The sequence below is a fragment of the Tasmannia lanceolata genome, unplaced genomic scaffold (genome assembly GCF_043159265.1).
Source record: "Tasmannia lanceolata isolate RefF3 unplaced genomic scaffold, GAP_Taslan_0.1 ptg000005l, whole genome shotgun sequence".
NCBI lineage: Eukaryota > Viridiplantae > Streptophyta > Magnoliopsida > Canellales > Winteraceae > Tasmannia > Tasmannia lanceolata.
The window spans coordinates 15,686,233-15,700,958 of NW_027518682.1; the positions used below are offsets into that span (position 1 = coordinate 15,686,233).

Below are 14,726 nucleotides of genomic sequence, written 5' to 3' on the forward strand. Positions count from 1 at the left end.
GAATTTTGCAAGTATTTGAGACCCAAGTGTTCTATTTCTGCAGAAAACAGAATACTTGATAGTATTTCTAAATTGTAAAAAAGTAACTTTATAGGGGTTTGGAGAGAGAGAATTGTGACGGAAATAGCAATTTTGGGTATGCCAAAGTAGAAATCCGAATTCTGTATAGAATGAGTATTTTCTACTGTTTTTATAGAGCTTCTGGTGGCTTTTCCCGTTGGAAAACATCCTTTCTGGACATCCTTTCATCGGGTTTGAATTCTGACCATTAGATCGTGTCTAATCGCGACTCTACGGCCAAGATTAATCCTGAAGTGACAGTTGGGTTGTGTAAAAACCTTTCCAACTCCTAACCGCTAAATTGCCCATCCATGGTGTAGATCGCATCCTTTGGGCCTTTGACCATTGATTAGATGTGACACCATCCAACAGTCATATTCCACTAGCCGTTACACTACGATCCGACGCTTCGAATCGCACATGCTCACACACTATCCATTGGAGCCCCTAGGCCTGCTGGGCCAACTGTTGGGCCCGAACTCAGGCCCAACCCGACTGAACCATTTGGTCTACCCACTTGACCGATCCAAGTCGATCTTGATCCAACGGTCCGGATAAAAAAACGTCAATAAAGCGTCATTATGCGCCCTATAGCCCATTGCCCACGCCGCGCTCGCATGTGCGAACTGTGCGTTGTACAATCCCACGGTTCAACCCATGGCTAAGACTTATTGTGCACCATAATAAAGAAAAGAAAAAGAGTAAAACTTTATAAGCTCAACTCTTTTTTTCTTATGAGTCGGTACGTGACTATCTTTTCACACTACTTTTGCACTCTTCTCTTTCTCTTGTAAAAAGCAACTCTTTCCAAAGAAAAGTTTTTCCTTTTCCAAAACACACTTAGAAAATATTTTCCAAACACTATCTTTTGACCAAAAAATAAGATTTTGAAAATCAAAATCTAACATGAGCGCCAACATGGAGGATTCTTATTCAATAGCAACCTGAGTAGGTTCAAGCGCCTCCTTTACTCCTTGACCCTAGCATTCCTCATTATTATTTTTATTTCTTTACAGAATTTCAGCTTAAATTACCGAAATTTCGATCGCCTTCTACCGAATTTCGGGATTTTGGCCGAAATTTTGGTTTTAGTGAGGGCCGAAATTATACCCTAAACCGAAATTTAAAACCTTGCTTAAAACGGAAGAAGCTCAAATCAGATGCTTCGTTTCTTTCTCATGGCAATGAGATGCGTCGTGGCCCGCCATTGATGGATGACGATACAGAAATCGTATATTCATCAGTCAATTTTAACCGTACATTCATTGTATACTTTTTATTTCTTGTCTGCTTTCCCTTCTCATCAGACGGTTCGGATATCCAATTGTGGCAATTTTTAGATAATGGTCCATGGTGGAGCCCACCTATTTTATTGGTTTTAAATAAAAGATGTACGATGGGGGTTGAGGGTGGTCTCACATTTCACCGAACTGATAATCTTATAGTTACCAATCATTTAAGAGCCCCATTGGGTGGTTAGATGTCATTGTTTCTTCTTGCAAAGGCAGTTGTAAGTTTTAACTACAGATGTTTATACATACCAACTTCAATATCATAGGAGAGGGTGGGTCCCAACGATCAATTTCTTTTGTCCCACAAAGGGAAATCTGTGCTCTTTAATTAAGGGTCGATCTTGTGCAATGTTATTAGATGACCCATGTTGAAATCATCTATAGGAACATAAATTACAAAAGATCAACGGTTAAGCCCTAAAATGATACTTGATAGATCAAGGGTTAGGATCATCCGATCGAGGTGACTCACGGAAATGTGTTGGAATTGTTATTTGTAGTCGGATGAACGGATCAGATCGCATTCACTTAGAACATTTTGGGAGAAAGAGTGTATGTTAGGAAAGAGGATAATAGCCACTGTCTTTAACTTTTTCCAAGTGGAGTAACCACCTGTCTCTATCTTTAACTAATAGACACAGGACCACGTTAAGGCCATTCGCCCTGGGTAGGCATCCATTCTTTCAGTCAATTTTAACCCGTTTTGAGAGTTTGATAACCCCATTTAGAGGGTTGATAACCCCCATTTAGAGACTTGATAACCCCCATTTCGTCCCTGTTTAACAATTTTTCAATATTGTGTCCCCAGTTGGCAATTCTTGTATTTTGATGCCACCCATTGGCAATTTTTCTTTTTCATTTTTAATTCAATTCTTTGCCATTCAGAGAGAGAGAGAGAGAGAGAGAGAGAGAGAGAGAGAGAGATTCTGTCGCATTCTGTGTAGTTAATTACGTGTAGTTGAAACTTGAAAGAATATAGATTTTCCTTGGCATTGTGTAGTTACGTGTAGTTGAAAGAATAGTTAATATGGGACTGTTTAAACCCGTTCTACATCTGTATCCCTTCACGTACGCATCCTCCATTTTTGTACTATTGTGTCAAATATCCTGATTTAATGGCCACTACTATACTCTCAATATTACAATTTTTTGTTAGAAAAATATCGTGGCCCCCCTGTTAGCCTCTCCTGAGGTTGTTACTGGTATTAATTGCACCCTCCCACATTTTCATGTTTTAGAAAAAAAGACAAACAAAAGGGGATGGAATTAAATATAATACATAGATAGCATTTTTTGGAAACCAAGAACTTCTCCCAAGTTTCTTATTATATTCACTTGTGAGCAATTCTCAACTACTTACTCCATGGGAATACCACTCCTTTCAATATTTCCCCCTCTCCTCAAGCTTTGTATTTTGATTCTTTTTCCTAAATTCATCTGCCCACCAATCAAATCGATTTTTCGATTTCTTGCAAGAACCCACTTCATGTGGCATGTTGATTCACCATTTGGTCAATCAGATATGGATTCTCTAGACCATGTCATGTCTGAAAATGGCAAAGAGCTTAGTATCAGCCACTTCAAGAACATAGCTGGGTTAGATGAACATGTAGAATGTTCTGTTTGCCTGTGTAAGATTGGAGAAGGAGAGGAGATTAGAGAGCTAAGATGTGAGCATCTCTTCCATAGAGTTTGCTTAGATAGATGGCTTGAATATCGATATGGAACTTGTCCCCTTTGCCGTGGATCTCTACCACGAAACAAGGGAGGCAAGCCAAGAGACAAAGAAGATGAGCTTGCAGAACTCATGTCTCAATACTCTTCATTTCTTGGTTTTTCATAGTTTATATTTCATGCAGGATTATACAAAGCTTGGAAAAACAGAAGAGATGAGTTCATAAAATCATAAGGAAGATCCTTTTGTTCATTTCGCCTTTATTTTCAGTGAGGATGAGCATAAAAGGCTTCAATACAGGTAGGTATATATGATCCGGGCTAGACTATATGTGTATGAGACTCTAGGGAAGGCTTTATTCTCTAGCTCTTCCCGTGCACCTCTCTTCTTTCTTATAATAAATTTCTTAGGGAGAAGACAATATTGAAATAAAAGAGCTGACTTGTTTACGGTACGTATATGGTGCTCTATCAACTTCCATGTAAAGGATGATTATCAACATCTTGTTACAGTCATATTTTTGTTGATTTTGATCCCTACTTGAACCCCTCTCTCTACTCTCATCAACCTTGTTTTGCTTTTTTACTTAATTGCGTTATTTGATTTGTACTTACTTGTAAAGAGATCCGAAATCACTATATGTGTATTGTGTAGCTAGACCGTAGTTGCCAGAAACTCCTTGGCCAAGTGGGAAGCCCGTTTACCATGAAATTCGGGAAATGCATTTTAGAAACGTTTCTGAAACATGATAAAAAAATTGGAGAAATGTTTTTTTGTGTTTAAATCTACAAAACCATATATTTCGTGTTTTCCTTTTCTTTCATGTGTGTATTTTCTATCGCTTCTGAAATGCTTCAAATGCGTTTCGTGTTTCCTAAGACTTTTATCATACGATTTCCTATAGCTTTCTCATTTCTTGTTTCCCATTTCCATTTCACGTTTCGTTTTCTGAATGCATTTCCCACCCTGGTAAGTGGTAACTATGAGCTAGACACCCTAGATATTATATGGGCAGAACTGTCTGAATACAAAGATCCATAATCTAAACGAACAAGAAGAACAGCAAATATACACAATATGTTACGTGCCTAATTGGCCGTAACGGAAACAAAGAAAGAGAAAATAGAAAAGAGAAGGGAAGGGGGTTGATTCGAGGCAAGCGGACCTTTTAATAGCTCGATTCGAGAGGAACCACGACTCTCCTAGAACAAAGTCTCCTTTGTTATGTAAAATTCTTCTTTTCTTTCATTTCAAAGAGTTGCTACTACATAAATACAAGCAAGATGGAATGCCACATCACAAGCCCATTTACCCACTTACAAGATACATCACAAATAACTAACCCCACAACCCTAAACTACTTACACACAACTATATAACTACAACATTAAAACTATCCATAAACATAAACACATATCATTCCTCCCCCCTTACAACGACCTTGTCCGCAAGGTCGAATTATTAAATAAAATACTTTAATCCGCCGGGGTCCTAAATTGTAATGGCCGTGATCATTTGAACTCCGCACGCAAATACCACTGCGATCAAAGTTGGAAGGGAATAAGATTTTTCATGAAACCAATTAAAATGATGAAATGATCAAGATGATCCTTGGTCGTGTCTTCAACAAAACTATCTTTGTCGCCATCAATTCTCACATTATTCTTCACATGAACATCAACACTTCCAAGGTTTACCTTTTCTCTGTCTCTACGCATTTCTTTGATCTCTTTGCTGATTTTTTCCAAGCCTTCCGCAAATCGCCGGTGGTCTTCCATCATTTTCAAAAAAAGCACTTTGAATTGCCGGAAATCATCGCGTAGGGATTCCAAAATCTCTGAAGGCGCAGCCATGGCGTAGGATCTACCGCTCTGATACCAATTGTTACGTGCCTAATAGGCCATAACAGAAACAAAGAAAGAGAAAATAGAAAAGAGAAGGGAAGGGGGTTGATTTGAGGCAACCGGACCTCCTAATAGCTTGATTCGAGAGGAACCACGACTCTCCTAGAACAAAGTCTTCTTTGTGCTGTAAAATTCTTCTCTTCTTTAATTTCATAGAATTGCTACTACATAAATACAAGCAAGATGGAATGCCACATCACAAGCCCACCTTACAAGACACATCACAAATAACTAACCCCACAACCCTAAACTACTTACACACAACTACATAACTACTACATTAAAAGTACCCATAAACATAAGCACATATCACAATAAGAGAAAGCCATCAAGAAGTGGATGTTCAACTCAACAAAAAACACAACCGGGAGGTTTATAGACATCTTAAGGTTAATTAGTTTCCATTATAATAAAAATATCAGGAGTGTTACAGAAGATAAGTTCTGACCATCAAGCGGTGCAGACTTGGCAACTATGATGGAATAGGTTGTTAGAGTAGATTAGGATTATCTTTCCTTAATCTTATCATTATCTTTACATCTATCTTTTTTTTATCTGTAAGTGCTTTATATTGTTAATGAAGATAACCTGAATATTAATAGAAACTATCAGTCTCTTTATGGTAACAGAGCCTAAAATTCTGACCTACGACCGAGCACAGGCAACGCCACCTACTTCGTTTTATGGCAACCAAACCAGCTCGGATGAGGAGAACGAACTCAGAAATACCTCGTTTTCTGATCCATGAAGAAAAAAATTGATGTGATATCATGTCAAACAAAAGTAAAGGCCAAGACATTGCAAGTCTTCTCATCGGCTTAGAAACCAAATGTGAAAGAAAGAGAAAAATACGCTTAGACCCCATGTGGATTATGACACATTCAACTTAACCCCTAATGTTTAAAAGGTTACAAGTAGACCCCATGTGGTTTCAATTTGTATAAGTTAGGCCACCTCTTTTGAAACACTATCAATGCTAATGAAGAACCCATACACCCCTCCAAACCTGATACCCGAATCCAAACATTACCAAAAACACAGTGGGCCCACATTGTTTGGATGATCCAAAGCGTTCATTTGATGGGCCCTGACATAGATAGGGTGTGCCCAAAAAATTAGCTCCATAGGATCATCCTAACCCTTCAATCTATGGACGAACCGTCAACTGAGGGGGTCTACCTTACACAAATTGAAACCACAAGGGGTTTACTTGTAACTTTTTAAACATTAGGGGTTAAGTTGAATGTGTCAGAAACCAAGTGTATTTTTCCCAAAAAAAAAAAAAAGATACGGAAGAAGGAAAAATAGCACGCCCTCATTTCATTCTCAACACACCCCTCTTCCGTCTTTAGCCAAATAGAAACTCTATCTTGATCTCTATACTCCTCTTTTTTGTCTCCAAGACTTTTGTGCAAACTTGGAGAAAAGGAAAGGTATGGTAATTAGCTCCTATTATCTTTGATTCTTTAACCAATTCTTTGTTCTTTCTAATTTCCACAGACTGCAAATTTGATATCAACGCCCTTTAAAAAAATTATTGCACAGTTAATAGTGTGTTTCCTAATGTTGCCAATGTTTGTCATAAAAACCAAAAGCCGCTAGGGCCGCTGGTTGTTAGGGGTGTAAACGGATCGAATTCGAAGCGGGTATGACTATATCCGAATTCGATTACAGTATACACTATCCGAATTCGGATTCAGATTCAAATTCAACAGATCTTTAATACCTATTACCGAATTCGATTCCGGCGGATATTGTTTGAATTCGGTTATTATCCGTATCCTTTTATCCAGTAAATTTGAACATTATATTGCAGCACTTCAGCTTTCTTCTCCTTCTTACTCCTCGAATGAGTTTTCCAAACCCTAACACCAGGCATCTACATTCTCTTCTCAAAATTAACACTCAAACCCTAAAATATATGAGATCCTCTTCTTCTTTTTAAAACAAAGGTAGAGAGAGAGGCGGTGGGATGGATGGTGTTGGTAGTGGTCTTTGGGTTTTTTTTTTTTTTTTTATGGAATGTGTTTGGGCTATTTTGAACAGGGGAAGTGAGAGTGCTGATAGTGGAAGATGAAGAGAAATGGGGATTGGGTTAGAGATGGAGGTGACCGGCGGTGATAGAGGTGGCCCTGAGAAGGTGGAGAGGGGGGGGGTGGATTTGGGTGGGGGTTGGGAGTACTAAGGAATGCCAGAGATGATATCTCGGCCTCCTCCTTTCTCTTCTCTCTTGTTTCTCCTTGCAAACCTTAGAAGTCCCATCTTTTAATTGCATTTTGGGTTTTTATATAACCCTAAGTTGGAAAATTGATCCAAGCCGTCCATTTACTATCAATGACCTAGATGGCCTTTTTGCTTTAGAATTCTCTAGAAGCTATGCCATCTTCTTTCAATCACCATCATCCATTTGTCTCTTTGATCCTACAGCCCACATTTGTTGCTTCATAAAGAAGCCATGTCAAACTCCAAGAATGCCCTTAAAAATGAGAGACTACTCCATTTCCCACCCAAAACACCTTTTGTTTTTGTTTTTTTTTTCTAAAAGAAAATTCACTTTTCTTTAGAAACAAAAGATAGTGTGTCATTACCAAAAATAAATATTAAGGGTATTATTAATAATAAATAAAAAGGATGTACTTCTCGGATTCAGATGTTGAACGGATCGGATATACCATTTACTAGATTCGCATCCGCTAAGAGCCGGATATCTCATAAACGGATTCGGATAATATCCGCTTTAAACGGATCCGGATAATATTCGCTTTAAACGGATTCGGATGCAGACGATAATCGAATTTAAATGGATATTCGAAAATTCGATTACCGTCTGCATCCGAATCCGTTTAAAGCGAATATTATCCGGATTCGTTTCAAGCGGATATTTTCCGAATCCGTTTATGAGATATCCAGCTCTTAGCGGATGCGAATCTGGTAAATAGTATATCCGATCCGTTTAACATCCGAATCCGAGAAGTAAATCTCTTTTATTTATTATTAATAATATCATTAATATTTATTTTTAGTAATGACACACTATTTTTTGTTTCTAAAAGAAAAGTGAATTTTCTTTTTAGAAAAAAAAAAAAAAACAAAAACAAAAAGTGTTTTGGGCAGGAAATGAAGTAATCTCTCATTTTAAGGGAATTCTTGAAATTTAACATGGCTTCTTTATGAAGCAACAAATGTGGGTTGTAGGATGAAAGAGACAAATGGATGATGGTGATTGAATCAAGATGTCATAGTTTCTAGAGAATTCTAGAGCAAAATGGCCATAGTCATTGATGGTAAATGACGACTATAGAAAGATAAAGTGCTGCAATACAATGTTCGAATTTATCGGATAAACGGATACGGATAATATCCGAATTCGAACAATATCCGATGGATACGAATTCGGTAATAGATATTAAATATCCGTCAAATTCGAATCCGAATCCGAATTCGGATAGTGTATACTGTAATCGAATTCGGATATAGCCATATCCGATTCGAATTCGATCCGTTTACACCCCTATACACCCCTACTGGTTGTCATTTATCTACATCTTTTTCCTCTCTACTTTTCAATTTCCATTTTCCTCTTTCGACCTACCTTTTTTTTCTCTATTTTTCAATTTCCATTTTCTTCTTTCGACCTATTTCAGTTAAGGTACCTCTTTGTGGTGCGTGGCTGAAATAGGAGTTGTTCTCAGTTAAGGTACATCGGTTTTCCAAGGTGCGTGCTTGAGTAGTCTCATAATGTCCAATTTCATGAGGGTCGATAATTAAAACCAACTGTTTGGTCCATTATGACCCATTTCCTTAATGATCGGTATCTAAAACCGATCAATCCATGAAAATTGATATCTAAAATCGCTCCATGAAAACTCGGTCATAAAGGCTAGAGTCCATCCCAATGACTTATTAAGGATCATCTTTCAAGCGATATCATCTTTGGCAATCGGCATCAATCATCCAGCAACACAGAAATCATTGGCTCAGCAAAATCGATAAAACATACATCAGCCGACATCATCAGTGAATATCGGACATCAATATTCAATAGTGTGCATCAAATTGGGGAATTTTTACTTTGAGATTTTCATTGCAATCAAACAGTATGTCGATTACCATCTACATACTTTTGAGGGCCACGTTTGAAAAGATAGATCTGACCATTGAACTGTGTAGATTTGGGAACTACGATGGATTAGGTTGTTACAATAGATTCAGATTATCTTATCCGTATCTTTACCTTTATCTTGTTTATCTATAAGTGCTTATATAAAGCACTGATCATTGTTAATGAAGATAACCTGATAACCTGAAGATTAATAGAAATTATCAGTCCCTTTAAAGAGCCCCTCTGATATGCTACAGGTTTCTTCTATTAAATCTTCTAAAAAATAGCATCTTGCCATTTAAAAAAAAAAAACTTGCGCGTTACTCTTGCACAAAAAATTAAGAGAAATGATAGAATGAAGGGCGCCCTTGCAAATATCAACTTTAAGGGCGCCCCTCGAAGCTGATTTTTCCAAGGGAGCCCTTCATTCTATCATTCCTCAAAAATTAATTAACAATTAAAAATGGGAAATGATATCCGCACAATCATATTTGTTGGGTATATAGTATAACCCTAATTATGTTCTAATATAAGCCCAATAAGATAATGGACCGGTGTAGTGGGCCTACATGGGCTAGAGTTCATTAACTAGTCTATAACCCTAGTGTATCTCTATATATAGGAGCTGGAGGCAGCAGTCTAGGTATTCCAAACTAGATACCTAGGGTGTAATGCTTCAAGCAACTTTTGCTTGACTATAATAATATATGAACGGTTCTAGCTTGTCTTTTCTTTTTTAAGTGGCTTATGAGAACTTTTTGAGAATTGCAATAACCTTTTTGACAAGGTCTTTAAATACTAAAAGACAATATAGGTTAGCGTAAATATCAAAACATGGTTGCGCTGACAACGTTTCCCTTAAAAAGGGCTATATGACGGCACAACCATGTTTTGATAATGAGCCGAAGTCAGTTTGTCTTATATTTAAGCAGCTGGTTACAATTCCCAGCAAGTGTACTGATGCACAAAAAAATTAACAATTAATTAATTAAAGGCCAACATGTTTTTATATAACGAATGGAAGTCACCAATTGCATTATATATGGCATTAAGTAGTCAGCCTTAATCACAATCCAAACAGGACCTTAGGGATAAACATGAGAAACTAAAAGAGAAAAGTAATACACTAAACATGTATTGAAGATATTAGGGTAAATGATTATTCTCAATCTTCGGGTTCCAAATTGGTTATAGAAAGAACATGAAAAGAAACCATGGGTGAGCTTAAGCCATTTCTGTTGAAGTACTTAGTTTATCGAGTCCTGCTGGAGTAGGTTAAGCGAGTTCAGTCACATGTGTGGGTTCATGAGTTTAGGCACGACACGACCTGTCAGTTCCTACATGCTCAAACCGGGTTTTTGTCACGCCCCAAGCCACTCAATAACATATTAATTTACAATCACAAGGCTTAGGGGTGCGACAACGCCACATACCTGTAAAGTTGCATTCACAAGCATGCAAGGCTAGCAATAAACAGAACCATGCTCAATGAACTAAATCCAAATAATTCTTATTCAATCATAAATAGTTTATTCCATTACAATCTATATCCAATTCCTCCCAACCAGTGCTAAAAGAATAAAGCAAATCCAAGATCAACTAATACTCACTCAAAACTAAATAAAGTAAATGGCTGAATCTTCAATAGCAATCTCCCTTGCTGCTCCAACTTCAAGCTGGAATCACGCCTCGAGATATGAAATTGTTAAATAAGGGTGAGCTAAACGCGCTCATGTGATGTAATAAGAAACTGCACTAACAGATATGGCATCAAAAGTAAAAGCAATCCAAAGACGGTAAGGCATTCAATGATAACAGTGATTGGTAGTTCAATGTGCATCAATTTTAGAAATAAGGTATCATTCAATTTCAATATTCGATATGGGTGTCAAATTCGATAAGTCAGAGTCTCTTGAGACATCGATAGTGCTATGTTTATTGATTCGATATCTGTCTACTATATGACAATAATTACACTTGCCAGTGGTATCTAAGTGCCAAAGGTATTATGCATTCCCCCAGTGGCTAAGGGTCTAGAAATAAACTAGCATCTCAAGAAAAATAATTCGATATTCAGAATGTTAGGTATTCAATAGCATGTGGTTCAAAAAGGTTCATAATGGGTGTGCAGTCTCAATCTATAAGGTATCATGGTTTTCAATATTCAATAGGGTGCAATAATCAATAATCTGAATTGATTTTCAAACAGTAAAGCATGTGAACAAAGAGAATATTGTCAAAAAGGGTTTGGGATAACCCATCAGTATAGTCCCTTATTACTCACCTCGATTGAAGTTCGAAATCCTTTTCAAAATACACCTTGGTCACCTACAATGAATATTATCAATATTTCCCATAAGTTATATTATTAATATCAGTCCTATAAAGCATATATATCCTTCCACTGACACAAGACACCCTTTGGTGCTCGATCGGAAAAGAATCGGTAAACCGTCCTATGGTTCTTTTTAGTATTTTGAAATTATCATTGTTATAAAGTTTTCAAAACTTCTTGAAACTATTTTTAACATAAAGAACACGTTTCCGACATGTCCGTAGAGTACAAGAGCGTAAAAAACAGACGAGAAACAAAAACGTTATGAATTTTCGAAGTTTAAGTTGCCGGGGGAAAAACTGTTGTGCCGGACGTCCGGGAAACTCTCAGTTATCCCAACTAAATTCAGAAGGACATCCGCCATTCTTGTCGGTCATCCCTCCTGCGCGGACCCAGTTTTCCTTGCAACGCGATTTTTACCGTTTTTGACACTAAAACGGGCATAACTCATTCGTTTGACATCAAAATCACGCGTGGTTGGATCCGTTGGACTCGTATCGACGGGAGGAATCCATCTAATCCAATTTCACGCTCGAAAATCCTCAGATCTAATTACCAAAATTAATCAAATCTTTTTAGGGATCGATCTAAACCTCAATTATAGTTCTAAATCAAGTTATCTTAGGGATCCATGAATTCATCCCTTAGATTAATCATACACCAAGTTCTAACTGATTTAATCTTATTCTTTTCTTTAGTTTTCTTAACTACATAAAAAATTAAGACTCAAAGTTCTTACCCGAATTCGCAGACGAAGGCTCTGGGATCGATTCTCCCACACGGTTCTCACAAAATTCTCTCTCTTCGAGGGCCGTAGAAACGATTAGGGTTGAATTATGTTCTCCAGAACCCTAAATGATGTATTTATAGTTTTCTTATTAAGAGTCCTAACCCTAATGGGATTCTAATGACAAAAACGTCCTCCCCTTTCAAGGGTAAACGAAATTTTAAGTAGGGGTATTTTTTGGCATCAAAATTTCAGGTGTTCACAGTTTTTGATGAACAAAACTTGGCTCCAAGAGGAAGTTCCTCCAACCCCTCTAACAGCAGGGGGTGTGAAAATATCAAATTCATGCCTACTTTTTTATAAGTTTTATTGGTTTTTGACAATATAGGTGGCCCTTATGTTGTCACAGAAATAGTGGGTGGCCGATTCTTTGAAAAGCACCCCAAGGTCTTTAGGAAGAGATTGGATCCAACAAAGGTTAAATATTGGCAGTAACAAGAGCTATGAACTCGGCTTTAGTGCTTGAGTAGGAAACCGTGCTTTGTTTATGCGAGCTTCAAGAAATAGGATTGGGGCCAAAGAAGGAACAATCATAAAACTAAATTTACGCCGGTATAGCAAGAATAATTAGTAAAACTATTTGGAACAAGATTACCTTCCCTAGTGGTTGGGCTTGTAGCTCAATGGTTGAGGATTTGTATCCCATCCTTTAGGTCGTAGGTTCATCCCAACTTACTCACCAAAAGTACCGTAGTTTTGTAGGATTCTTTGTTGTTTCACAATTTAGAGGGAAATTATATGGTTATAACTTATTTAGAGGGATATGGTTGTATATTGAAGGTCCATGTAAATAAAACTTTAGCTGGGGTGTTAATCAAACAATAATGGTAAAGCAATAAATTCTAGAAAAAAATTCTTTATAAATGGTTTAGACATTGAAAAGTGGTCTTATCCTATACTTATGCCTGCTTTTATTTTCCCTTAGAAAAAAAAAACTGTCAGACAGCTCATAATTTATAATATATGGTAGTGCCAATATCAGCAGCCTATCTTATATATAAGTAGCTTTTCAAATGGTATAGAATTTCCAATCTTTTGCTGAGGGCTGAGATTAAGTGAGATTAATCTCAGCATTCACAGAAGAATGAAAGGCTCCAAGTATACTTAGTGGGGTCTCTATTAATTAGATTTGTTGTTCAACAAAAATATTATCTAAGTCATTCAAGAGATGACATGTGTACGGCAGTGATCGGTCTTGAACTTATGTGACATCTATCTTTTTACTCTTAGGTGGACCCCAGTTAATGTGGCCAATAATAAAGAGATCGGTTTTGTAGTTGTAACTTGTAAGTTACAGTCAGCTAACTAATGAGCAGATGGAGGAGATGTCATGTTCCCCGCGGTACAGATTGAAGTGGGCAATTAAGAAGAACTGTTAGGATACTAACTAATTAGGGCTGCAACTCGAGCCGGGTTTTACCCGACCCGCATCGACCCGACCCGAAAATAGCCTGGGTTGAGTTCAGGTTTCATGGGTTTCGGGTCGAGCCGGGTTGAGCATTCAAAAGCCCGCATGAATCTCGGGTCGAGCCGGGTTTGAAGGGGCCCGACCCGACCCGACCCGAGTCACATAAGTTATAGTATGTACATTTTTTTCTATTGTTAGTTAAAAGTTAAAAGTGAAAACCCACGCACCCACTGTTATTGTATGTGTTACAACATTGTTTGATTCAAGTGTAATGTGAGTGTAATTACATCATTGTTTGATTCAAGTGTACTGTGAATGTAATTTCTACTTCTATGAGTTGAGTTGCCTTGCCAAACAAGAATTTTCCTTAAAAAATTGCGTCAACGTGAAAAAACCCGACCCGACCCGACCCGACCCGACCCGACCCGAGATTTGTCATGGGTAGGGCCGGGTTTGGGAATCGTGGGTTTTCCGAAAAAAAACCCGACCCGACCCGACCCGAGATATTTCGAGGGTAGGGTTGGGTTCTCCAAAACCCGACCCGCCGGACCCGAGTTGCAGCCCTATAACTAATGATGACGACTGTAGGCAGAGAGTCACTTTCTCGCCAGGAATTTACACTTGGGGGGGGGGGGGGATTATCATTTCTAATATTGGGTGAGGTTTTGTGCATCTATCTCGAATTTAATTCGTTATTATGTGGGGCGCCACTTATTTATGAATTGTTTGTGCACCTGCTTTTGTCTTTGCCAATTTGCATTTAAGGAACAATGACGCCAACATTATGTGCAAATAAAAATAGACCACACCACGTTTAGATTTTACTAGTCTTCGAAACTAGTTTCCGTTACTTAACCAGATAGAATATAAAAGAGAGAGAAATAAAAACAATAATTTTGTTGTAGAATGCTTTTGTAAACACAAAAGAGATACAATCCTACTTTAGTTTTCTACTCTACTGCCATTGATTGGTTTCTAGGAATTTTTTAACCCAGTGCAAGTGCCCCAACAGAGCATCACCGTGCGGCTCTAGCACCCAATTGCCCAATGCCCCTGTACACGGACATGAAGCTAAAAAGACAAGATACATGAGCGCGTGCATCAAAACATAGTTGTGCTTAAATCATTTCCCTTAAACAAATGTCTTGACTAGGGGTGCAAGT

The 14,726-nt window shown here is 37.8% G+C and overlaps 1 long non-coding RNA gene across 1 annotated transcript; it reads left to right on the forward strand.

Annotated features, from left to right (window-relative positions):
* Positions 1 to 2,562: 2,562 nt before the first annotated feature.
* LOC143877679 (uncharacterized) lies at positions 2,563 to 3,574 on the forward strand. The gene is made up of 2 exons (XR_013250717.1): positions 2,563 to 3,022; positions 3,212 to 3,574. It is a non-coding gene; the product is annotated as an uncharacterized LOC143877679 (long non-coding RNA).
* Positions 3,575 to 14,726: the final 11,152 nt, after the last annotated feature.